The 15,507-nt window shown below is 42.4% G+C and overlaps 2 protein-coding genes and 1 pseudogene across 8 annotated transcripts in view; 2 read left to right on the top strand and 1 right to left on the bottom strand.

Annotated features, from left to right (window-relative positions):
- The window catches only part of CLCN3 (chloride voltage-gated channel 3), a 74,405-nt gene extending 72,828 nt beyond the window's left edge, over positions 1 to 1,577 (bottom strand). For 3 of the 4 annotated variants that reach the window (XM_037526429.2, XM_054701043.1, XM_037526427.2), the window contains exon 1: positions 1,076 to 1,576. The gene's annotated coding sequence lies outside the window, so the exon portion shown is untranslated. Of the gene's footprint in view, positions 1 to 1,075 lie in introns of all 4 variants that reach the window. The other variant, XR_008554026.1, reaches the window with a different exon arrangement.
- An 8,855-nt stretch (positions 1,578 to 10,432) lies between these two features.
- LOC129146807 (60S acidic ribosomal protein P1-like) lies at positions 10,433 to 10,803 on the top strand (annotated as a pseudogene).
- Positions 10,804 to 14,609: 3,806 nt separating this feature from the next.
- The window catches only part of NEK1 (NIMA related kinase 1), a 139,173-nt gene continuing 138,275 nt past the window's right edge, over positions 14,610 to 15,507 (top strand). For all 4 annotated transcript variants that reach the window (XM_037526423.2, XM_037526422.2, XM_037526421.2 and 1 more), the window contains exon 1: positions 14,610 to 14,949. The gene's annotated coding sequence lies outside the window, so the exon portion shown is untranslated. The remainder of the gene's footprint in view (positions 14,950 to 15,507) is intronic.

The following is a 15,507-nucleotide window of genomic DNA, read 5'->3' as shown; positions in this document are numbered from 1 at the left end:
TTACATATTGACCCCCTAAAATAAGATGACCTGTCTTTCAGGCAAAGAAGGTCTCTGACAAGTGTGGGAGACAGGGAGTGGGAGGGAGATGCAATCTGTTATGGATTCTGCCAACTGTGGCTGCCCCAATTAACTAGAGATCATAAAAGCATACGCAACTTGGGAAAATATCTGTAGGTCACACACGGGATTTTTAAGTCATTCTATGCAACATGAGAATAATCAGTCGCACCCTTTCAGAGGAAAAAAAACGAAATATTCATTAGCATTTTAACGCTCATAGGTACTCGAGCTACACAATTACTATTTTCTAGTGACTCACAAAGATATGTAAATTAATTCTCAATAGATGAAAAAAAATTCTGAAAGATTAAGCAATGAATTACACAAACCCCAATGATGTTGCAGGAACAGAATTGCTAGGCTCAGGAAAGTTCAATTTGCAGAACTAAACTTCCGAATTACCAAAAAAAAAAAAAAAAAAGTATGTTTGTTCACTGTGAATTCAATTCTCATAAACAAGAATGTTTTTCCCAAAGAAAAAACAATTCTCAGTCTGTAATATGCATACTGTATATGTAAGTATCTTCTACGTGCTCCAGCTTTAAAATGCCACACATACAAAACACATCATATATAAAACTAATTTCTGAGCTTTTAAGATAGTTTCTGGTCCAAGTTGAAGAGAAACACACAAATCTCATATACAAGTGCCATCTATGTCCTGATAAGACACATAAACCCAAACGAAAGAGAGAAAACCTGATTATTATTAACTTTAAACCTGGGCAAACTGAGCAAAAGTTAAAACCCACACTCTGATTTCAAAATAAATTTTTGGAAATAATTGTCTATTTCAAAAAGCAGCTTTCCTAGAACCTACGTTCCTTCTCTACAACCCATGGTCCTTCGACGGTACCTGCAGAAATAGGTGAACTCTCAAAGCCTGTCCGAGGGAATACACCTGCCAAGGGTGGATTTAACATCATGTAGGTACCTCTGCTCTAGACAAACCAAGACGAAGAGTCCTGACATCACAGCTGACCCCAAATCCGTGAACATGACAGCAACTCACCTTGCAGCTCAGAGGCATAGCAAAATCGGTGGCTGTTTTTTGCGCTGCCTTTGGATTCTGCATCTGTTTCAAACCTAAATAGCTACCTGGGAGCTCCACCTGAAGCAAGCTGCACACCCAAGGAAAACTACCGCGACTGCCAAGATACCTGGTGTTTTCTACGGAAGAGACTACGGAAATCCTGCCAGGTGACTTTTGGGGTCCGCCTCCCAACCCCCGAGGGCCCTGGGGTCAACCTGCTTCTGGCCAAAATTAAAAACAAAAATCTCCAGCCTCACTTCCCCGTTGGGAGGCTGCACCTGAAGCCCTGCGCCCAGGCGGGGGGGAGGGAGAACGACTTTCCACCCGCCACACCCTCCGGCCCGTCACGCAGCCCGAGTCCGGGCCGCGGGGGAGTCGGGACTACGGGGAACCGGCTCCGGCTTCCGGACCAGACCAGCCCCGACCCACGGACCGGGGAAGAGAAGCAGCGGGAGCCGGGAGTCCGACAGGTACGTCCCCAGCGTCGGCGCGTGACGTCACCGCGTTGACGTGAACGGCCGTGCGGCGTCCGGCCGCCCCGATACCGCCTCCTCCGGCCACAGTCTGGGCCGCGGCGCCGCCTATTGGCCCAAGTGGGAGCAGTGGGCGGGGCGTCGTGAGGAGGCGCGCGGCCCGCGCTGGGTGCCCGCGCGGCGTGTCGGCCCGTCCCCGGCGCTGCGCTCACGTCGCACACGCTGTGCTGTTTGCCCCCGTGGTGACCCCGCGGCAGGCCAGGCGGCGGCCGCCACCTTGGGGAAGCTTCTCAGAAGGCCGCAGGCGCGCGCTGTCCCCAGCGTCGTCGCCCGCGCTCCCCCCGCCGGCGGGAGGGGGCCGCCTGGGACGGGGCGCCGTAGGGCGTCGAGCGCTAGTTGCTCAAACTTGAATCTAGTGAATCCGCAGAGGCCCCTAACCTACAAGTAAACGAAAGTGATTATTCCGCGCCTACCTGGTGGCGCAAGGGATTAAGCACCTCGTTATGAAACTGCCCGCAGCCTCTGCGGCATGAGTTCGAGCCCCGGCCCCGGCCAGGAGCTACCCACGCGGCGCGGCAGACCTCTCCTGTCGCACCTGCTGTTCCCCTCTGCAGTGCATTTCAGTCAGTTCACCTGTCCTGCTCACCGTTCTGTCTCTGGTGACGCCTTTTAACAACCCCCCCAACCCACCCCCCCAACTCACCCCCCCCCACCACCATCACCCTCCCCACACACACACACACAAACATTCTGGCCTGACCTCAGTTGTGTGCATAAGCAAATAAATCTTTTAAAAAAAAAACAAACTGATCATCTGAATTTTGCCACTATGCGTTTCCAAAAAATCATGCGTGGAAATTAAGTCTTTTGGAGAACATGTATAATCTGAGGGTTCTGCCCGGCCTGAATGGAGTTATTTCCTTTTAGCAGGCGTTTAACAGGTGCCAGTCTCAGAATTCCATGAACGTGTTCCCCGCGCAGGTGAGCTCCTGTCGGTGCAGCGGTCAGTGGCGGCCCAAGAAAAGGAGCGCTTTCAGAAGGGTGTGGGAAGGAGTCTGTCGAGAGGAGTTGACTTCTGCGATTTGAAGGCTGAAAGAAGTTGCCCGGGTGGGAGCTGCAGGGGCGATGCGATCTCGCTGTACCCCTGAGACGTTTCCGGCAAGAGAGAAGGAAGGTAGTTAAAGCCATAGGTTGACGTGGTGTTATCAGAATATAATGTGCAAGATGTGGGGCGGGAATAAGCAGGGGAGCTGAGGATTCAGAACTCAGCAGTTAGGCATAAGAGTTTGTGTTTTATCCTAAATAATTGGGAGCTGTCAGAAAATATGTGCTTTTTCCCCAAGAAAAATTTATTATGAAAACGTTCAAACATCCAGAAAAGAATTAAAAGAAGACCCATATAGTTTTTCATTAACTTAAGATATATGAAAAACATGCTAAAATTTTCTTTTCAAAGTCTAACTTTTTTTAAAGATTTATTTATTTATGCATACAAGAACTGGGGTACAAGCCAGAGGTGTGGGGGGTGGGTGGGAGGATCCACCAGAGACAGAGTGGGGAACAGAACAGGCAGATCCACTGAAATACACTGCTGAGGGGAGCAGCGGGCAGGACAGGAGAGGTCAGCTGCGCCATGTGGGTAACCTCCCTGGCCAGGGATCGAACTCATGCTGCAATGGCTATGGATTTGCTTCATAGGTTGCATCTTAACCCCTTGCACCACCAGGGAGGCCCCTCAACGTCTAAATTTAATTACAGTAGCTGAATATGATAGTGAAAGGTTTTAATCATTGGGCCTGACATGATCACTTAGTTTAAAAATTAGCTATGTTTGCTTTATCTATATTTGGGTGTATCTTTTTTTCCCCTTGAAGCATGTGAAAGGAGACAGACATTATGACACTTTACTTCTAGATGCTTAAGTACACATCTCCTACGACTAGCACCGTCTCTAGACACAATTCCAATGCCATTATCACAACTAAAAAAGTTAGCAATAACTCTCTAGTATCATCTAATATCCAATTCATATTTAAATTTCACCAATTGTCAAAAACAAATTTTTGGGTTTTGGGTTTTTTTTCCCCCCAAACCAGGATCCAATCAGGTTTCAAACATTGCATTTTGATTATATTTCTTTTTTTTTTTTTTTTTTTTAATTTATTTATTTGTTTGTTTGTTCGTTCGTTTTTGTTTATACATGCACTGGGTACAGTCAGAAGCGCGGGAGGGTGAGAGAATTCACCAGAGCCAGAGCGGGGAGCAGAGCAGGCAGAAGGACCGAAGTACACTGCTGAGGGGAGCAGCGGGCGGCAGGAGAGGTCTGCGCGCCATGTGGGACCCTCCTCCTGTGGCCGGGGAGCAGCCGGGGATCGAACCGGCGCCGCAGAGGTCGCCGGCAGCTTTGCAACCCAGCGCTCAACCACTGCGCCACCGGGGAGGCCCTTGATTATATTTCTTAAATCTCCTAATAATTCAACAATCCTCCCAATTTTTCAGGACATCCATGTTTTACATTTTTAATTGAAACTGCATTGCATTATGACATCAGAATTCATGTATTTAAGAGATCAAGCAAGTTGTCGTGTAAACAACTTGTAGCGTATGTGGAATAGTTTCTTTTTAACAGTAATCCATGGCTATAATAGGTTGACCATGTCCCTCCTCCTGTAAAGATGACTTTATTTGGAAATCAGGTCTTTATAGATATGATCAAGTTAAGGCTGTTAGGCTGGCCCTTCATTCAATTCTTCTGTCCTTACAAAAAGGGAAGAGACACTGACAGACATTCAGAAAACTGGCCATATGAAAACAGAGACAGAGGTTGGAATTATGCTTTTAAAAAAAAATCAAGAAACACCTGGAGCTACTCTAAGCTGTAAGAAACAAAGATTCTTTCCTAGAACCTTAGAACAGAACATAATAACCCCTGCTGATATCTTGAATTCCAGACTTCTAGCCTCCAGAACATGAGATAATAAACTTCTGCTCTAAGACATCTAGTCTGCGCTACCTTGTTAACAGCCATCTTAAGAAAACTAATACAATGACTTAAAACATCTTGACATAATAAAGTATAAAATGAAAGTTGATAGCCTGACCAACCTTAATGTTGCTCACCACAAAAAGGTACTATTATGTCTCTGATGGCTTTCTAGGAACTTTTCAGGTGTATACAAAAATACTACATATGTAAAATGATGGAGCAAATTTTATTCACCAGTTGCCTCATTAAAAGAGATATCCCTCTTGGCTTGTCCAAATATTTTGACAAATATTTAAGGTCAATGATCCTAGATGTGTACCAGCTTGTTCTTAGAATTCAGGGAAGCACATCAAGCTGCTTAGCATGAAATTTATTTTGCTTTCTTTGGAGAGAGGAAAGGGTAGGAAAGACCCAATGCCCCAAGTGGAGACTGGGAGTAAAGTGTTGGAAAAGAGGTTTCTGTCACGTGGTCTATAGTGGAATATACAATGGAAATTTAGTTGCATCCCTACCAAAATTTTATTAAACTAATATACACTAATACTTTCGATGAAGTATATATGTGTCTTAAGGTAAACAGCACTCATTAAGCATTAATATCATTAAAATTCAATATTCAACTCTTTTTTTTTATAGCGGCATATAACATAATAGGGTTTTTAGCCAAGATAAGTTTGAGGATGTTCTCATTTCCAAATTTATCTTGCTTGACATGATTATATTTGACATGATTATATTTGTGGTCCTAGGACTGAGGTTCCTGCTTTCTTGATGACTGGATCACACTCAGCTTCTAGAGAACATCCTCAAGTCCTAACCATGTAGTCCTTTGACAACATAGTAACTTACCTCTTCAAAGTCAGCAGGAAAACTTATATCTTACTTTCTCTTGAATGTTTGTGATTAGTTTTAAGAGGGCCCTTTAGGGTCTCCTCGGTGGCACAGCGGTTGAGCACTGGGTTGCGAAGCTGCCTGCACACTCTGCAGCACCTGTTCGATCCCCGGCCGCCGGGCGAGGGTCCCACATGGCACGACAGATCTCTCCTGCCACCCACTACTCCCCTCAGCAGTGTACTTCGCCCATCTGCCTGTTCTGCTCCCTGCTCTGGCTCTGGTGAATTCTCTCACTCTCCCGGCTGTACCCAATGCCTGTATAAATAAATAAATAAATCTTTAAAAAAAAAAAAGAGGGCCCTTTAAATCATAATCTCATTTTTCATCAACTGAGAATCATTCAATTAGTAACCTTAACATTGGAAGTGAAATCTGCCATATTCACAGATGTAGTTATTCCTGGCATGTACATCAGGGCTCAGAACTATGCCTACCACAGTCCACTCTCTAGCTACTAATAATCCACATGTTAAATACAACACCCATTCCCAAGAGCTACAAAAGTCTTACCCCAATAGAACATCTGTTTAAAGTTCAAAATCTTATAACTAAACCTCTAAATTAAATTTCATTAGCATATTAGCTCAAAGTCCAAAATTTATCCTAATTCAGGTGAAGATGAGGCTTCTGGATATAATCAATTAATCCCCCCATCTGTGGACTTGTGAAACTAAAGAGCTAAATTATCTCCTCCCAACAGCCCCAATATGTGATGGTGGGAGTGGCTTAAGATAACAGTTGTAGACATTTTAGTTTAAACCTAGGTGAAAGAAAGCTAGAGAGAAGTGGCTCTTTTAAAATGCACAGTCACGGCTTCCCTGGTGGCTCAGGGGTTAGAGACAGCGCTATTAAGCTATCGCCAGCCACTGAAACATGAATTCGATCCCAGCCAGGGAGCAACACACATGGTGCAGCAGACCTCTCCTGCCTCGTCCACTGCTCCCCTCAGCAGTGTATTTCAGTAGATCTGCCTGTTCTGCTCTCCACTCTCTCTGGTGAATCCTCTCACCCCTTGCACCTCTGGCTTACACACCAGTTCTTGTATGCATAAATAAATAAATCATTAGAAAAATAAAATGCAGAGTCATTTCCACAAGTGATGAAAGATGGTGCCTTTCTTTCCTATTACAGTAGTTGGGTTTTGGTGGTTTGGGGTTTTCTTTTGTTGTTTTTGAGAAAAGGAAGTCCCCTTGTATTACCCTATTCCATAAGTTTTATGCCTTGGTGGGTTTGAACCCCAGATTTTTCAGTTCCTCTATCTGTTTTCAACCAATTGACAACCTCACAGACTCAAACCACCATTTATACTCAGTCCCTTATTCTGTGCTGGCACCAACCCAAAAATCAGGTTTCTCTCAGCATAATTTTATTTTGGAAGCCTCATTGTTCATTGTGTCACTAAACATTGTATAAAATAATCAACGATGACACAGTAGAAAAAAAAGTGAAAAAATTACTCTGTGGTTCCTGCTCTTGAAAAAAATTATAGATTACACAGTAGATTTCCTTAATTCTGAATCTCAGACTAGACCACTTAGACCAGGTAAAACACCCAAAGTTCTTGTGACTTAATCCAATAAAATCTAGTCACCAACCCTGTGCAGTAATCAGAGGGTCACTCAGCTGACCTTTATTGAATAAAGAAATTTACCATCTTGCCATTAAAATACACTATACCCCTCAGTGACAAACATTTCAAAAATTGTTAATGTGGTTTATTTGGAAAACCTAGAGATTAAAAAATCACATAAGAACATATCTTACAAACTGCTAAAATTAGGGATCCCCTCCCTTGTTGCTAGCAAAGTCTACGCTGGTATTATTTTGAATGAGAAGTATTAGAAATTATAGGCTGTCAGGAAAAAGTGTTCCACTCTCATTTTTTTTTTAAATCATTATAGCATGTAGATATTAGCTGCTTGGTACCATGTGGAAAGTCACTTGATGCTGTCTATGTATACTTCCAGAGAGCTATCCCAGAGCTCATGGAAAGAAATGACAACAAACCTTGCAAAGCCAAAAAAACAAAAAAAAAAAAACAAAAACCAACAGTGCCACATTTAGGATGGTGTAAAAATCAGATGGAATTTGAAGCCTATAGTTATGTAATGTTCATATATACCCTTTCTTTTTTTGCACATCAGATTCCCTGTTAGTGACACAACAATTATTACCAAAGTTGAGATTTGAGCGAGGACGCCCAAATGAAAAGTACCTAAGCAAATGACAAACTCTCAATCTATTGGAGAGATGCAGGGGCAAGAATGCCTGGCCACAGTCATAGCCGGCCCATTAACACACTGGCAGATACAAGTTTTACACTTCTTGGGCAGGACATGTGGGAGTACAACTGTCACCACTAGGTGGCAGAATTAACAACTGTGAACTAGAGTGTCTGAGCTTTTGCCATGTCATAAATATATCGTGCTTAACCAATATTGGATCTCTCATATATTTAATGCCTCATGAACATTAGGCATCACTTGATCTGTACAGTCTTTTTATCTTTGTTTATACTCATATGTCCCACTATTTGTTTACCCTGTGTCAAACTTAGTAATTTAATTATCTGTGATTAACACATGAGTTTTGCCCATCCAAATATTTCTTCTCTTCCAGAGCATTATTGAATATTCACAAATAATACAATCCTGGGTCTCAGAGCTGATGATGATGAACATTCTCATATTGCCATTAAACTCCTGTCACACTTCCATACTTTTATCAAGGTTGAATTGGTGGAACCATGGCAATATCCAAGTACAATTTTATTTCACATAAGACACCATGGATTAATTTTTAAATTTTTTTTAGAAAATGTTGAGACGCAAGAAACAACTTTTCTAAATTGCATGTAATGTGTCACAAGATATGCACAGGCATTAAGTGTGTTCTTCTCTCTTGCAGATATGTAACCTAATTTTAGGAAGATGCACATATGTGTTGAGAATAGCAGACAATAATCACAGTCTATTAATATTATCCACTATTATCCTTTTAGAAATATATCCTAGGTCTTTTATTGTAATGTTTAATTCCTATGTGGGACATATCCCAAGGATCGCTTATAAGTGGGTAACAAGTCTGCTACTACATTTGGTTTTCAGTAATATTGTTTATATTATGCAATATTCTGAAAATAACTTTTATTTTATTGCTTATGTTTCATACATATTAAGGGAGTGAAAGGGATTGAGATGTTCTGTCAGCAAATTAGTGATATGATTTTAGTCTGGAATTTCTTCCTGATTCCAGCAGCTCTGGGTAATTGAAATTGGCTTTTTCTTGTCCTTTGCCATTTTTCCCTAAGAGAGAACATGAAATTATCTTTTTTTAAATTATTTTTAAAGATTTATTTATTTATACAAGCACTGGGTACAGTCAGAAGCACGGGAGGGTGAGAGAATTCACCAGAGCCAGAGCGGGGAGCAGAGCAGGCAGGAGGACCGAAGTACACTGCTGAGGGGAGCAGCGGGTGGCAGGAGAGGTCTGCGCGCCATGTGGGACCCTCCTCTGGTGGCCGGGGAGCAGCCGGGGATTGAACCGGCCCTGCAGAGGCTGCGGGCAGCTTTGTAACCCAGTGCTCAACCGCTGCACCACCGGGGAGGCCCAGAACATGAAATTATCTTGAACAGATTTGCACTCCTTATTACATTTTTAAACCTTCCAGGTTCGTGCGAAGCTGTTCTATGAAACTCTGGTCTATTCAAGCTTACTGAAAGTTGATACACTGAGCTATTTTAACAAGTATGCCCGCAATTCAGTCTCATATCATGCCTCCTTTCAGGCTCTGCATAGCTAAATCCTCAATGTTTTGTTTTAGTCTTCCTAGAAATAGATAATCTTCTCCCTCTTCTGATAGCTAAGTCTTCTGAGCTCTTGCAGATGAGCCACCAAAAAAGTCAGAAACTCAAGGACTGACTAGATAAACATTTTATCTTTGCATAGTAAGTTAGGTCTACCACATTGACATGTAGAAATTCAGCAGGCAGTTACAGTTAAAGTTAAAACTATTTATAGCTAATGGTTAGTTCAAACTATATAAGGCTAGAGTAGACTTTAAATTCCTCTCTTAGAATGTAGAAAGATGGGGCCTCCCCGTTGGCGCAGCGGTTGAGCGCTGGGTTGCGAAGCTGCCCGCGGCCTCTGCAGCACCGGTTCAATCCCCGGCTGCTCCCCGGCCACAGGAGGAGGGTCCCACATGGCGCGCAGACCTCTCCTGCCGCCCGCTGCTCCCCTCAGCAGTGTACTTCGGTCCTTCTGCCTGCTCTGCTCCCCACTCTGGCTCTGGTGAATTCTCTCACCCTCCCGCGCTTCTGACTGTACCCAGTGCTTGTATAAACAAAACAAACAAACAAATAAATAAAATAAAAAAAAATGCCTCTATTAAAAAAAAATCTTAAAAAAAAAAAGAATGTAGAAAGATGGAAGCTTAATTGCAAAGACACTGATGTTTTTGTCTTGAATTTTAATATTCCATTTCTGCAAGAAATGTGTGGATTTTAGAGAATGTATTTTCTGATACTTAAAGTTTTAGACCCTTCTTTTCTCTTATCAAAAAAGATTGTTTGTATGCCAGGATACTTCGTTTGATCAAATACCTATACCTACACAAATAGGTGGCCTTTTAATTATTTCACAAAGGAAAAATAAGTTTATTGCCAAGCATTGCCCTAATTTGCTCTTCTCCGTTTCATCTTGCTGCCTGCCTCTGGAAAGAACCGATAACAACACTCTACCCTTAACATCTAGCATAGTGCTCAATTCATTGTCAGTGAACAAGAGAATATATTTCTGAAAAATATTTAGTAGAAGAAAATATTGGTAATATAGCTAGCCCCTTTCCACTTGCCATATTATATTCCTACTATCAATAAAGATTTACAGAATTGTCATTTTTTTAGCAGGAAAGAAGCCCTCCAGAGGAAACTAAGGCAGAGTTGGGGTAAGGCTCTTATTTCATCTGACAACTAACACCACACCAGGCAGCACCTGCCCAACACCCACCCACAACATGGCCTCCTAGTTCAGATCACTTGCAGCTACTCAGGTCTCATCTTGCATAAGGATGAAGTAACAGTCACTGGGAAGATAAAATCAATGCCCTCATTAAAGAAGTCAGTGCAAATATTGAACCTTTCGGGACTGGCTTGTTTGCAAAGTCCTTGGGCAATGTCAATGTTGTGTCTCTCATCTGCAATGTAGAGTCTGGGCGGGCAGCAGGTGCTGCACCAACAGGAGGTCCTGCCCCTTCCAACACTGCTGCCCCAACTGAGAAGAAAATGGAAGCAAAAACAAGAAACAAACTATCTGAGAACTCTGATGATGACATGGGCTTTGGGCTCTTTGACTAAGCCTCTTTTGTTCAAAAAATATTCAACAAAAAACTGAGCTCTGTGGGGAGAAGAAACACACAACTATAGCTTTATAGCAATTTTTATTATACAAGGCATACAATTAATATAATTTAAAATATTAACTTGGTGTTGGAATTTTGTTTTCAAAATGGGACTATTTTGATTTTTTAAAGCAACAGTCTTTTCTTTTTTACTCATTTTTAACAAAATGAGTAAGAGACCAATAATTAAATAGAAGAAAAGTCCATAAGTACAGATATAAATGATAAATTTTATATGATAACATTTACATATCAAACCAGTAGAAAAGGAAATCATATTTAACAAATGATTCTGACATGACAAACTTTGCTCCAAAAGAATATAAAGCTAATCTTCCTCTGTCAGGTATATACAAAAGTAAATTTCAGATGCATTAAATTTATTAAATTACAAAATAAGAACATTGAGATTATTTGGATAACTGGGAGTGAAGGAATATTTGCTTGGCAAGATGAGAAACCTAAAATGACAAATAAACTGACAAATTTGGCCATATTCAAATATACAAATTTCTGTATTTGAAAATAGCTATCAAAAATATCAAAACATTAGTGAGAGATTGTCAGAAAATATTTGTCACACAATATGACAAACGATTAATTTCCCCTTATAAATACCATCTACAAATGTATAAGAAGACGATCTAATAGATTAGTGGGAAGGGATATGAAAGGCAGACATACAGAAGGAAATTCAAAATTTTGCAGAATTAAAAGAGAAACATTCATTGGTAGTAGAATTAGTCACCTTGGGTATAAAACTATTAAGGGTTTTAATAAACCTTAACTTAAACTTCTAAAACTTAAACTTCTAAAAAGTAGTCCAGGGTATGGTAGATAGTTTCCAAATATAACTGCCATTGATTCCTCCCTTCCTTGTAAATCTTTTTTTTTTAAGATTTATATTCATTTATTTATGTGTCTAAGAATTGGGGTGTAGGCCAGAGGTGCAGGGAATGAGAGAATTCACCAGAGTCAGAGTGGGGAGCAGAATAAGCGGATTTACTGAAATACACTGCTGAGGAGAACAGTGGGCAAGACAGGAGAGGTCTGCTGTGCCATATTTGGGTCAGCTCCCTGGTCAGGGATCTTACTCAGGCCACGGCAGTGATAGCATGACAGCACTGAGACTTAACCCCTATGTCAACAGGGAGACCCCCCACCTTCCTTGAAAATCTTGCCTGTATCTGAGCCTTGGTTTTTCACAAAGAATATGGCTGAGGTAACAGTACAAGCACCGCATAAGAATATTTCGGTCAATGATGGACCATATATATGATGGCAGTCACAACTAGCTATACCATATAGTCTTGGTGTGGGATAGGCTATACCATTAGGTTTGTATACTCTGTGGTGTTTGCACAATAACAAAATCACCTAAAAAGCATTTCTCTGGACCTATCTCATCACTAAGTAACACATATCTAGATAGCTGTTCCTGGCCTAACCTTTATTTTTTTTTTTAAAGATTTTATTTATTTACTTTTTTGTAAAAGAACTGGGGTGTGTATGTGGGGGACGGGGGTGAATGCAGGTGAGAGGATTCACCAGAGACAGAGTGGGGAGCAGAACAGGTGGATTTACTGATTTTATTATTTGAAAGAAAAATCCAATAAGATAAATAAAAAGAATCAAAGAATGTCACATGCATTCATGTGTTAAAAGAAAAACATTAAACTTTACAAAAGGGTATAAACCTCTTAACCCGGGTTGGAGTAACCTGCTTTATGTACTCAACAATATATCAAAGGTATTTTCCACATGAATAAGAATAGATCCTAAATACCCTTTGTAGTGGTTTCAGAATAATCCATTGTTAGGATATAGTATAATTTACTTAACCCATTTCTTATTGCTAGAAATTTATGTTGTTTTAGGTTTCCTGGTCACAAACAATAATGGTTATTCTTATATATACACATTTGTGTATATGTGTCTTAGAAGTAAAATTGCAGTTAAAGGATATGCATTGTGCTGCCATGCATGTCTTCTCACCAAAACTTTACAGCAAGAACCTAAAGAATTATCTAATGAGGTACCTGACTAACCCATTGTTCTTGCAAGCAGCAGGAAAGAATTTGCTTAGATTAGCAACTGGCATTTTCATGCTCCCTTGCTGTACAAAGGGCCGTGGGTAGAACTACAGCTATTGTGCATTCAGACACCAAAATTCCTACTCACTGGGAGTGGGAGGGGTCAGAGAGGGTTAGTCTAGAAGTGAGAGAAACAAATAAATTGGTTGCAAGAAACTAGAAGAGATTAACGAAGGTAGATTTTCTCCAGTTTGCCAGATTGGATGACTTGCAGTGCCATCTTCTGGCAAACAAGCCAAAACCTTCCAATTTCTCCGCTAGGAGTAAATTTAAAAGTATATATATATATATATATATATATATATAATGAACACGACTAAAGTAGAATGGCAAGGAACCATTGGGAGTTGGTGTGTTGGGAAGAGGATGAGGGGGGAGAAGTAAGCAGATTTTTTTGAAGTAAGTATCTGAATCATTTGACCTCTGAGGTCTCTGGCAAAGTCTGTTCTCTCCAAGCGACCTACATATGACAATGTGTACAGCTTGGAGGGTAACTAAAGTTGTATAAAAGCCACCATCCTCCTTTAGCTTCTGTAGGGCTACTCAGCAGGACACCTGATTTGAGCCTTTCTTTGAGGGAAATCTGTTTTTAATGATCTTTGAAAGCCCTCCAATAAAGAACGGTACTGAGACTACGAAACATGTCAATACACAGGCAAGTACCTTATACAAGTACTAGATGAAAAGGTACAATCAAAAATCTTTAAAATTTTTCTAAGACTTAAAGATACTTCTGCTTAAACATGCAGAATATACTTACTTTTTAAAGCAAAATTACTTAAAAAAAATAGCATCCTAAGTAAAAGCTCTCAAAAAATTCCTTTCCTCCGTGCACTATGTATGGTACATATTTATCATAGACTTGATTCCAAATCAGGCTTCTGTTAGTGAGTTTTCGCCCTGATCCTCTAGGCTTGGCACGCCTCTTATCCCTTTTCTTTTTCTTTTAATTTTCTTTTATATATTTTTTACATCATTTTTCATTTTTGCACATGTGTGCATTTTCATCTTGGTTATATTCCCCATGCAATTCCCACTCCCCCTAATTTTGACCCTAATCCCTCCTTCCTTCTCTCTACCCTCCTCTTCACCTTCGGCTTCATCTTGCCTTCTCCAAAGTCCTCCGGCATCAGCACAGCCCCACCTCCGCCCCGCCCGCCTCCAGGCCCGCCTCCAGGCCCCGCCCGCCTCCAGACCCCGCCCCGCTCCGCTCCAGGTCCCGCCCGCCTCCAGGCCCCGCCCCGCTTGCAGACCCCGCCCCCCCGCTCCCGGCCCCGCTCCGCTTCCCGCCCGCTCCGCTTCCCAGCCCCGCCCCGCTTCCCGGCCCCGCCCCACCCCTCCAGGCCCGCCCCTTCCTGGCCCCGCCCCGCCTCCTTCCCGGCCACCCCCACGGCGCGCCAGCGGCCGCGCGCTGACGTCACACGCCAGCGCCAGTGACGCGTCGGCCGCTCCCCCTTCTTCTGCACTTGCTCCAGGGTTCTGGGGTGCTAGGGTGCAGAGTGCCGATCCCCAAGTCCTGAGAACTCCGCACTGCCCGGAATCTAGAGCAGGCGTTGCCAGGCAGGAGGCCGTGGCGGGCAGGCAGCCTCCTAGTTCCCGACACCGCCCGCCCGTCCCCGCCGAGGCCGAGAGCACCACCTCCCCGAAGTTGGAGAGGCGGGACCGGTCCCGGCTCGTCGCCGCCCGCCGTTTCCACGGGGCTCGGGAAACTGTTTGTTTGTTTCGGCGGGGTAGTGTGGGCTAGTCTCTCCGGGCGTTGCCCGAGGCGGGACGGAATCAAGCCTGAGGTTCCACAAAAGACTGGTGTCAGGTGTGGGAGTCGCCTCATCTCCCCCCTTTCAGACTAGGTCGGGAGCTGCTGCTAGTTAGACGCGGCTTTTCTTTCAGGATATCATTTTAAGAATGCGGATGATGCCTCTGCCTCATTAAGTCCACAGGAAGACGGCTACACCTAGGCTGATGCTAATTGAACACCACCGTTATTCCTACTAACGCCCAGGGTCATTGAGGTGAGTTGCACTGCGGGGGGAAGCAATGACATGCAAAATAATCAAGCCAGGTTGAAGTGGAAAGACCTTGCTCAGCTTTCTCGATGATGGCGAGATTGCACGGATGCTCACCTTAAGTGCACGGAAAGCATCATTTCGTTAACATTTTAGAATGTTAATTTTCTGAGGAACAGTGTGTACTACAGAGGAAGCAATCCTTGGACATTATTTAAGAAGCTAGAATGATAATGGGATTGAAAATAGAAATCTTGGTATGGATAAGGACTCATTTACATTGCTTGTGTGTTGTCTCTATTAGGAAATTACATATACGTTTTAGTTAATGAGTAGCAATTAACTGGTTTGCCTAATAGCTTATGTTTTAGTTTCCACGATTTGAAACATTGCCATAAGACATTAAAAGTTCTACTAGTTTCAGAGTTCATCATAACTGTTTTTTACAGGTTTTATTTTTATTCTCTAAAATCCTTCCCAAGATGCAGAAAACTTTGTTGCCATGGTCAGTTACCTTAGAAATATTTGTGAAGAATTAAAATATCCAATATTGCTAGTAATGAT

Source organism: Talpa occidentalis, unplaced genomic scaffold, assembly GCF_014898055.3.
Source record: "Talpa occidentalis isolate TD23 unplaced genomic scaffold, MPIMG_talOcc4v2.1 talOcc4.4, whole genome shotgun sequence".
Lineage (NCBI taxonomy): Eukaryota > Metazoa > Chordata > Mammalia > Eulipotyphla > Talpidae > Talpa > Talpa occidentalis.
This window is presented reverse-complemented; position numbering and strand designations above follow the sequence as displayed.